The sequence below is a fragment of the Malaya genurostris genome, chromosome 1 (genome assembly GCF_030247185.1).
Source record: "Malaya genurostris strain Urasoe2022 chromosome 1, Malgen_1.1, whole genome shotgun sequence".
Lineage (NCBI taxonomy): Eukaryota > Metazoa > Arthropoda > Insecta > Diptera > Culicidae > Malaya > Malaya genurostris.
Window position 1 is genome coordinate 46,526,003 of NC_080570.1, and position 9,765 is coordinate 46,535,767.

General features: G+C 37.4%; 1 protein-coding gene across 13 annotated transcripts in view; it reads right to left on the minus strand.

The window, feature by feature from the left end:
- Window positions 1-5,390, minus strand: part of LOC131438712 (uncharacterized) — a 30,426-nt gene extending 25,036 nt beyond the window's left edge. For 3 of the 13 annotated variants that reach the window (XM_058608938.1, XM_058608969.1, XM_058608929.1), the window contains exon 1: window positions 5,081-5,390. The gene's annotated coding sequence lies outside the window, so the exon portion shown is untranslated. The other 10 variants (XM_058608986.1, XM_058608944.1, XM_058608922.1 and 7 more) reach the window with 8 other exon arrangements.
- Window positions 5,391-9,765: the final 4,375 nt, after the last annotated feature.

Genomic DNA, 9,765 nt, shown 5'->3' on the forward strand with positions numbered 1-9,765 from the left:
GCGAACTTGTATATCTACCATGTTCGATGTACGTTCTACCATGTCTGACTGGCGTTTTAGAGTGTCTATCAGAGCTAATAAAAGTCATTTTCATTGACTCACAATAGACGAAAATGACGAGAAATTACTGTCACTCTCAGCTTCGCTTGCGAACTATGAGAACGAAATCCATGTCCAGTCAACGACATAAGCGGGAGAGTATTTTCTAAATTGTGATTTTTTTCTTTCATTTGCCCTTTCAGTCATTTGCAGTTTTCAGTGAAAATCCTATAGAAAAATCCTCCAATCGAAGCTGTGAGAATCGAAAATGACAGAAAAAGGTTTCACAATAACTTTTACCTGTTGGTGCTCGAATTTGTAGTAGTTTTGGTTTCCAAAGAGGTTCTGGGATGTAATCACTTCGTTTTGTCATATTTTAGTCACTATTTTTTAGCCTAGCGTCACAGATTTTCAATTTATCGATGAAATAATGAGAATTGAAATTCTGCTGATGCTCCCTGAAGACGTTAGTTTGGTTTCGTCTTGTCATAGAGAAAAGAGTGACGTTGACAATTATTCCCTCTCATTTTTTTTCAATGAAAAACGAAAATGCTTCGTCTCTCTTCGTTTGTTCTGGTATCGGTCATTTACGATTGAGACAAAATGAAAATGAGACTGTTGGATTGGATTCTTCCATTGAGAATACATGACAATTTTAAGCTCTGGTCTCTATAACAAGATTCAGAGTGGCAAAATGGTAGCGCGTATACACGGAATGCAGGTTCGAGTCCTGTCTCTGAGCGTATCTTTTTCCAATAAATCATCTCTTCTGTTAGTTTTTCATTCGTCTGCCTCCAATAGATGTTTTCGCTCAGTCATTGCGAAAACTGTATATCTGTTTTCTTTGTGGATACTATTTCTGAAACTGGATTCTAGAACTGAAAGTTGAGACTGATTTTCAAATCTGTAGCCAGATTCTGGAACTCTGCTCTGGCCCTGGCTACGGAATCTGGATCTGAATTTTTGTTCCGATATTCTGCAACCGGATACTGAGCACCTGAATTCTGGGCATGGAACTAGAACTGAATTCTGAAGCTGACTACTTAAACTGGAACTGAATTCTAGGCCTTGATACTAAACCTGGACTCGAATTGTAGTTCCAGAATTTACAATAAAGTTCTAGAATTAGGTTTAAAAATTCAGATCCAATATTCAGTTTTAATTTAAAAATCCAGGTTCAGAATTATATTTATTATTTTTTATTTTTTCAAATCAAGGTCCAGAATTCAATTAAAACTTGTTATAATTGGTATGTTTCACAATAGTTTCAGATCGGTTATTTTTTGTTAGATATGTCAGAAAATTGATTCATCACGTGTTTGTAAGGGATGTTAAATTCATTCATATTACTGCTGGATTAAGTTCCACATTCGGTTTTTCAACTGTCTGTACGACAGTTGGATTATTGTAATCTGTTGATACGAAAGATGAGGAGGTTTTATGCCTGCTGGAGAGAGAGATTGCCAAATTTCATCTCCATCGGGCTTTTCCCTGCTCCCAAAAATAAACAAAATAAATAAACAAAATAGACAAGATCATTTGAGTAGTTTCAATTTCGGTTTCCACTTAGCAAATATTACTGTTGTGAAACATATGAAACAAGAAAAGTGCGCTTTTCCAATCGCATAATTGTTGCAAGAAAAGTTGTTAAATTCAGTACAAGAACAATATTTGTTTCTTAACTGAATTATTTATCTGAATTCTAAATCCGATTTTCAGTTCCAAAATCCAATTCCAGAATTCAGTTCCAAAGCTCTGAAACGTGATTCAGGACCTGTATTTCAGACCTGAATTTCAACACAGAATTCTGGACGTGGAACTGGAACTGATCTCGAACTAAATTCTATGACTGGATTCTAGAAATGAATTCTAAAACTGAATTCAGTTGCTATACCCAGACCCAGAATTCAGTTCTAGTTGTAGAATTTACGTTTAGAACTAAAGTCTAGAATCTTTAAAGTCAACTATAACTGGACTTGGATTCTGGATATTTGACCAAAAACTACCATAATAATTCGGTTTTATGCTACATTTATTTAGTGAAGAATTCACGTCGGCACCATATAAATAGTTCAGTTGGTAAACAATAATGCGATTACTAACTTTTGCTAGCTACCTTTTACTAGCCAGTAGAACAGATTATTTTGATTATGGATTATGGTTTTCCACAACTCTGTAATGCGTGATCAGAACTTGCTGTAACGTCTAAAATAACATCACGCCACTTATTCAACAAAGTTCACATTGTCTACGGTAAATAGTGCAGTGTTATATGAGAGTTATCAATAATTCACCGTTTTGCTCTCCTATAGCATAGTTTTTGATGAAAGTCGACTTCGATTGTCTTCGCTTTTAGAAAGACTAATATTCAACATTAATAATTATAGCTGTGTAAGAGCATGTTCAACACCACAAAATTTCATATGGAAAATTCAAAGTTAAATAGAGAAAGGCGAAACGACATTCGTACTACTGCGTTAGTTTCAGAATAAGCACAGATAACAGATATATAGGCTCGAACAAAATTTTTCAAAATCCTGTGTAAATTTCAAATTTGCTATATGTTGAAAACACCACTTACTCGATTATTCACTGTGATCTTTTTAAACGTTCCACTAGGTTCCGGAATGATAACAAAATTCCAACTACAACAATATGAACACTTGTCACACGATTTCTCTAAGTGTTAAAGACAGCTTTATTTCCATGTTGTAGAAATCACACGAGAATTTGATCGAAATAAAACATTTTATTTACTTGTCATTTTAACCAACAGCAAAACAAAAATCTAGCGTTTCGTTTTTTTTGTTTCAATTGTAGAGGCTTTAACATCTTAGGTCATTCGCTTCTTCGGACCAGAAAATCTTTCTGGCCCTATGTGCGGGGTTGGGAATCGAACCCAGGCGGGCTGCGTGAAAGGCATCGACTATCCCATCACGCTATACCCGTCCCCTCCAAAATCCAGCGTGAAGTGAATGTATCACCCAATATAACGTGGTACTAAAATCGTGGTGGGACCCCGTGTCGATCGTGGTGACATCTGCAAGTATTTGCCACGCTGAATGAGCAAATTTTACACACAATGCATATGAGAGCCTGTATATCTGTTTTCTGTGGAATAAGCTTTGCTTACTTCTGAATGCAATGCATGTTTTTGTTCACTACTAAAAGTATGATCCGACAAAATTGCGCAAAAAAGACTGATACTTAATTAATTAAGATACTTAATAGCATTTCCAATTTCAGGATCCGGAGAAATTTCTACTTCAAATAATGGTACCAGCGTCATGTATAAAAGCTTTGTAATGAAATAGAAATTTTTATATATCTCAACCTGTGATTCCGAAACCAGAAGTCGTATCCGAAAAAGGATTAAAACTCTATGGGATTGTGCGACCTTTTATAAATACCTAAGTGTGTGAAAATTCATCTCTCAGTCTATGAAAAAAAAACAAGTACACTTTGGCCACAATAACAACAAGCTCATCTAAATATTTACTTTTATCTCTGAAACGACTTTCATGATTAAATCCTACATTCACCTAACTTGGTTTTCACCGTGTTGTGATACCCGTAATAAGGGCCTTTATTAATTTTTTGCCCATTTTACCTTGTTACTCTGGAACCGAAAGTCGGATCTTGGTAAACTATACGAGGTTTGACAATTAAGTACTGATACTGATTTTTTTGGTCGCGCTTGTGATAAGCCTGCGATCTCAAAATTTTTCTTCCTTTCCCCGGCATCCTTCTCCCCTCCATCGATATATTTACCGTTGCTCTAGCATGTTTAGTTTCCCTGCTGTGTCGTGTTGAATAGTTGTGTGCTAAAAATGTAAAAGTGCATGGTGATAATGCTCTTGGTCGTGCGAAGGTGTTTTGATGGCATAACGAGTTCTTGGAGGGGTATAAAAGCATAGAAGACGAGTCGCGATGCAGGAGACCAGTCGAGGTGCGGACTGACTGAAGTTTCATCGGGGCAACCGTAAATCACGGCTACTATCGCCAAGTACACGAAAGTTTACGGCAACGAGTTAACATGGCGCGCTCAAACATCGTTTGTAACTGGATCTTTCATCACGACAGTATCTAAAGGGATCGCCGTACTACAACAGCCGCTTCGATATGTCACCCTGTGACTTTTTTCGTTCACTAGAATAAAATTGTAATCTTGAGTTTATCTTTGGTATAGTTGACCAAAGAGTAAGGTAGAGTTGTGATTTTTCTAAATAAACAGTCTCGTTACTTAATTGTCACACCCCGGCTATGGGACTTTGAAGTTTTTTTTTCTATAAGGAGTACAAAGCAATCAAATTTGCTAAAGATTACAACAACATGATTACAACAACTATGTGTAGCATAAAATAATTAAGTACAACATACCAGTGTACATGATGAATTAGATCATAAAAGTATGAAGAAACATGTTGCAATACGGAGAGATCGTCTGTCAAAATAGTATGATTATGGTTACTATTTATCAATGGCTTGAGCAGCAGTACCGTGTTGTTACATGCTCTTACAAATCTGTTAAATCTGTCGGAACGAAACGAACTCCAACGGAATGCCATACCAATCCTTCTCGATTGTTTGGAATTATACCGAAAACAAAACGCCTGGCACCACTGTACCAAAAAAAAGCATCCTCCGTAAGCCAACCATTCGTCTGCTGGCAAGATTATAAACAAGCACTTGAAACAACAAAACTCATTATCAAACCACTGCACACCGTGTTCCGTCTCCGGTTATGAGTATGCACTCGATTCAATCGAAACATTGTACCCAAGTAGACTTATAGCACTGCCGTCGTAGCACGAAATATCGATCACCGAAGCAAATCTTCCTGTCATACCATGCCCGTTTTCCCTCTATTGCAAATCGACCCTGAGTGCACTGTACAGAATTATGTCACCATCCGAGCTTCTGCTTCTGCTGCTGCTGCAGGATTATTTTTCTTCTCGGCCTGCCAGTGCTTGTGAATCCACTTGGGAACAGGAAAAAAGCACTCACAGCAACTTCACGGAAGAGCTTCTAATTTTCCTACCCCACTTATCACGGCGATACTCGGATTGTGTCACAGAAAAAGGAAAGAAGCGTAACGCACTATCACAGATTGCGATTTTCGTGCAAATTTTTCCTTTCGAGTCGAAGCCCCACTCAAAGCACTTTCAGTTCACTAAATCACACACCAGCACCAGGGATTTGCCAGGCATCGCCGATAAGAGGCCACTCATCAAGCAGCTGCCACCATGTATGTTAGGGACAATAGTGCCTGTAAGCTGCATTCAATGACCGAGATTCGCGCGCGGTTCTTCTGCTCCCCTAGGCTGGGCACTTGTGTCGCGGATGGAGCCTTTCTCGTTACTAACGCAAACGCGGAATTCAACCAGATGGCCCTTCGCTGCTTGAAACCAGAACGGTCTGGAAAGGGAAAGCTTCTGCGCCGGCGTCTTCTGAGCGGCCAATCTCCACAGGAGGTGCGAGTAAACCGGGGGAGATGCTCTCTGTTTGGATCCACCGGTCGCAGGTTAGTGTCTAGTGGTGTGTGTATGTGTGTGTGAACGCGAAACACCGATTCTCTGTTTATGTTGCTTCCGTGCAACCGCACCTGATATATGCTGGCCAGCTTTCCTACCATCCAACCGATAACGCGTGGATATACATCGTACGAGCTTTCATTCATTCCTTCATTGTACTGCAATATTCGATGGAGACACGTGATTGTTTGTTGGTTGTTTTGTGCGGGGGCGAAATTAAAGGGTTTTAGTCCTCGCTGAACTTTCATGTACAGAAAGCTACCTTTGCTGCCGCAGCGTTCACCCAAAGCGGAATCAGATTTTTAAAGTCGTTTGAGTATGGACCCTTGGCACAAAATATGTTAAATTTTACGTCTGTTACCAATTTTTATAAACCAAGAAACCGACAACTTCTGCACATTATTCAACTGTTGTATTTTCAAATAAGTAAAAATGCAGGGTAAACATTTATTTGTTAAGTATAATATTGATTGGAATACCTATCAAGTTTGCATGGTTAAGAACAAATTCCGCAGCTAGAAGTTTGATATGAAAGATCTATAATTGAAACTGAAACAAACGTATCGTGAGTTCTATAATAGAACTGAAACTGGAACAAACGTATCCCCAGCAATCCGTTCTAGTTTTATTTACTCGAACAGTTTTTCTGTCAAATTTAAGCTGGCATACGATGCCGCTCTATTTTTCTATGTTTGAAACACGAGTAAAACAATACTGGGGCTGCCAGTTTTTCTTGTTATAAAATCCAGATTTAAATTTTAAAACTGACATAAATTATGCATCTAGAACTAGTACACTACTGAATACGCCCTAAGATTTAAGTTGGGTGTTCAGTCTCGGGTTGACGGTTCAATGCATAGGGCACTGGTCTTACAAACCAGTTGTCGTATGTTCGAGCCTCGACCTGGAAGGATTCGTAGTGTCAGTAGAATCGTAGCACCAGCCCATGCAATGGTTCTGTGCACTCTGAATTGGCTGCGAAGTCTGTTGAAACAGAAGGTCAAATTCCTCTACAGGAATGTAACAAGAATTCTTTCAGAGTATTAGGGTATTATTTGATTCCTCAATTCTGTGATTTCGGTTGCAGGGTAAATTGTAAAGGAACTTTTGAACTATCTCAGTAACTAATACAAACAGCGAATCAATTCAATTGTAGAATGTAACGTAAGGAGAGGTTAGAGCAAATAAAAAGCAACCAAGTAAAAAAAGTACGGGTGTGTAATGTCAGAGACACATAACTGGATGTCGTGAATACGAATAAAGCTGGCACGATTTCTTTATACTTTCGAATTCGAATTGATAGTTGATCGATTGTGTGAATAGTAAAACTTTCCCCCTTTTCACTACTAGAATTTCAAACGATTTTTGACGTCGATTATCTCATTTCGGATTCGCATATTTCATTGAAAGAAACTATCAAGATGCCTGTACAGGATTCATTTCTGCCTTTCAGAAGGAGCAAATTGTGAAATTCCCTACGTGATTTAGCACAGTTCGCAACCTTTTTCTCGAACGATTTTCGCACAGCGAAAAGTGAACGAAGCAAATTAAATTATTTTGGATTTTCACTAAACTGATGATTTTTACTTAATTTTTGAGTTGTTTGTGGTTCTCTCACACTGTTCAAAATATTATCCTAAATTCCTGATCATATTTTTAATGAAATAGTTAAAGAATTATGTTGCTGTCATTACTACAAGTCTAGATATTCACGATTAAGTTCTGCCCATTCTTCCATATGGCTAATTTTGAAAAAGCGCCCCATAGTAAAGTAAGTCGTATTCACGACAAAATCACAAACATTGTTCCTACTATTCCAGTAATAATCCATATACGAAAGTGGTAAAGTATAGCACATTTCACATTGTAGTAAATTAGTTTAAAAAATTTAGTAACTTATTTAAGAAATGTGAAGGATTACGGAGACGAACTACGGGGATACCAGAAAAAAATGTTATATTATAGGATATTTCTAGCAAATTTTCTAATTTTTATTCCAGTTGCCAAAATATTGGGGAGACATGGCCACTCCAATAAATCTTTTGGGGGCAATAAGTTCTTCCACGCCTGTCTGTAATTATGGAAACCCTTAGGAGATATTCCAAGATACAAAAGTACTGTCCTCAGAGATTACTTTGTGCCACAGGAAGAACTACAACGGGTAATGAATATTTTTTGCTTGCTGTTTATATTTTTAGAGCAACGCCTTACTTGCTTGTCTATTTATAGATGTTATAGATATGCTCTTAGTAGTCCAATAACTTCAGTCAAAAAAAATCAAGTGACAAATTAGGGAGGTATTAAGAATTACACGAGCAATCAGTAGCTTATGTATAATTTTTTAATGCTGTTTATAGTCGTTGAGCTACATACTACTTATTTGTATATTTATATCAGTTCCAGGCATGTTCTCAGTCGACCTAGAATTTTAGTGAAAACAGGTCTTAAAATTTGTACGAGCAATCCGCAGCTTAGATATAATTTTTCAATATTGTTCACTTGTCTTTTCTGTATTGTTTCAGGGATATTTTCAGTTATTCAAGGACTTCAGCGAATCACGAGTAGGAAGTGTGAAGATTAAGTTCGTTACTGCACTTTGTTATTCTGGTAGATTTTAAGGCCTGAATTCCAGGTAGTTTTTGGATAGTGTAGATCATTTACAACAAGTCTATTGATTGCATGTGGCATCACGAGTTTGGGCCGAGGACAATAAGTTCATTAATGCAGTTTCTTATGCTGGAAGATCTTAAGACCAGAGCTCCCGGTAGTTTTTGGATGACCCAGAGTATCTACAATAAACCTCTTAATTGTAAGTGGTATCACGAGTATAGATTGCGAACAATAAGTTTGTTAGTGCACTTTGTTATGCTGGTGGATCTCAAGGTCTGAACTTCAGATGTGAATGATTTGCATGTGCTATCACGAACAAGGACCGTGAATAAAAAAAAATAAAATTCGCGTAACATAAGCTCGCGTGAATTGAGTTTTTAGTGTAGTACCCAGCAAAATATTATGAAAGTTACAGATGACGCTAGTTCACATATGGATCAATTTATAAGAACGTAATTCGTAAAATGACTGTTTTTTATTAAAATTTTACATGTTTCGGCGCTTAAAAATAGGTCAGAAGTCACTAAATATGTGATTATTTATTTATTTATTGTTAAGGTCTGAGGCCAGTGTGTTTTAGAGGGCTATTTGCACGCTTCAAATCTGATTTTCTCAGAAACGGTGACGAATATCAAAAAACCCAACTGACAATCTCTTAGATAATAAGTTTAGATTATGCTGTGAAAATTTCAGAATGATTCATTGACTTTAGCGGTCGGGAAAGTCTTTTTTCTGAAGGAAGAATTGCATATCTAAAAACGGTAACTTTCAACTTGTTCATTGAATATCTCGTCTTCAAAGGCATACATCAAAAATCTATCCTGACAATGTCTAGATAATTTAATTTAGATGCGATTAGTGCATAAAAACATATATTTTGTCGCGATAAAAACGAAGTGAATGTTATTTTTGTGAAGGTAAGTCGATTTCTAAGCACGCGCCATTTTTTCGGCTCCAGTTTCCTGGTAGCGAAACGAAAAATAAGGGCTTTATTGAATTCTATGTGATGTAGTCAAACTTGTAACCGAAAATATCAAAACTTTCTTGGCCACCCGGCCACATCGAGAGCCATTTTGCACATTTGCGAGAGAGCATGGAGAGAAATGTAATATGCACAGCGTGTCAGTAGGTCGTGTAAAACCACGTGGCTCGCTGTGCGTATTACATTTCTCTCCATGCTCTCTCGTAAATGTGCAAAATGGCTTTCGATGTGGCCCGGTGGCCAAGAAAGTTTTGATATTACAAGTTTGACTACATCACATAAAATCCAATAAAGCTACCGCCTTTTTCAGACGATTTTATTTCTCTTTCATATTTCATTACGTTACTAGGGAATTGGAGCAGAAAACAATGGCGCCGCCATAGAAATCAATTTACTTTCACAAAAATAACAGTCACTTAATTTTTATCGCGATAACATATATGTTTTTATGCACTTCGTAAAGATTGATGTGGAATCCAGATGATACTCGATTGAGCGATCGTTATAAGTCGATAACGCACAGTTTATTCTGTAGTTGGTGCGGCGTAGAAGAAATCGATGATAGGCGTAGTTACACAGCGTTGTTATTCCAAGAAAACG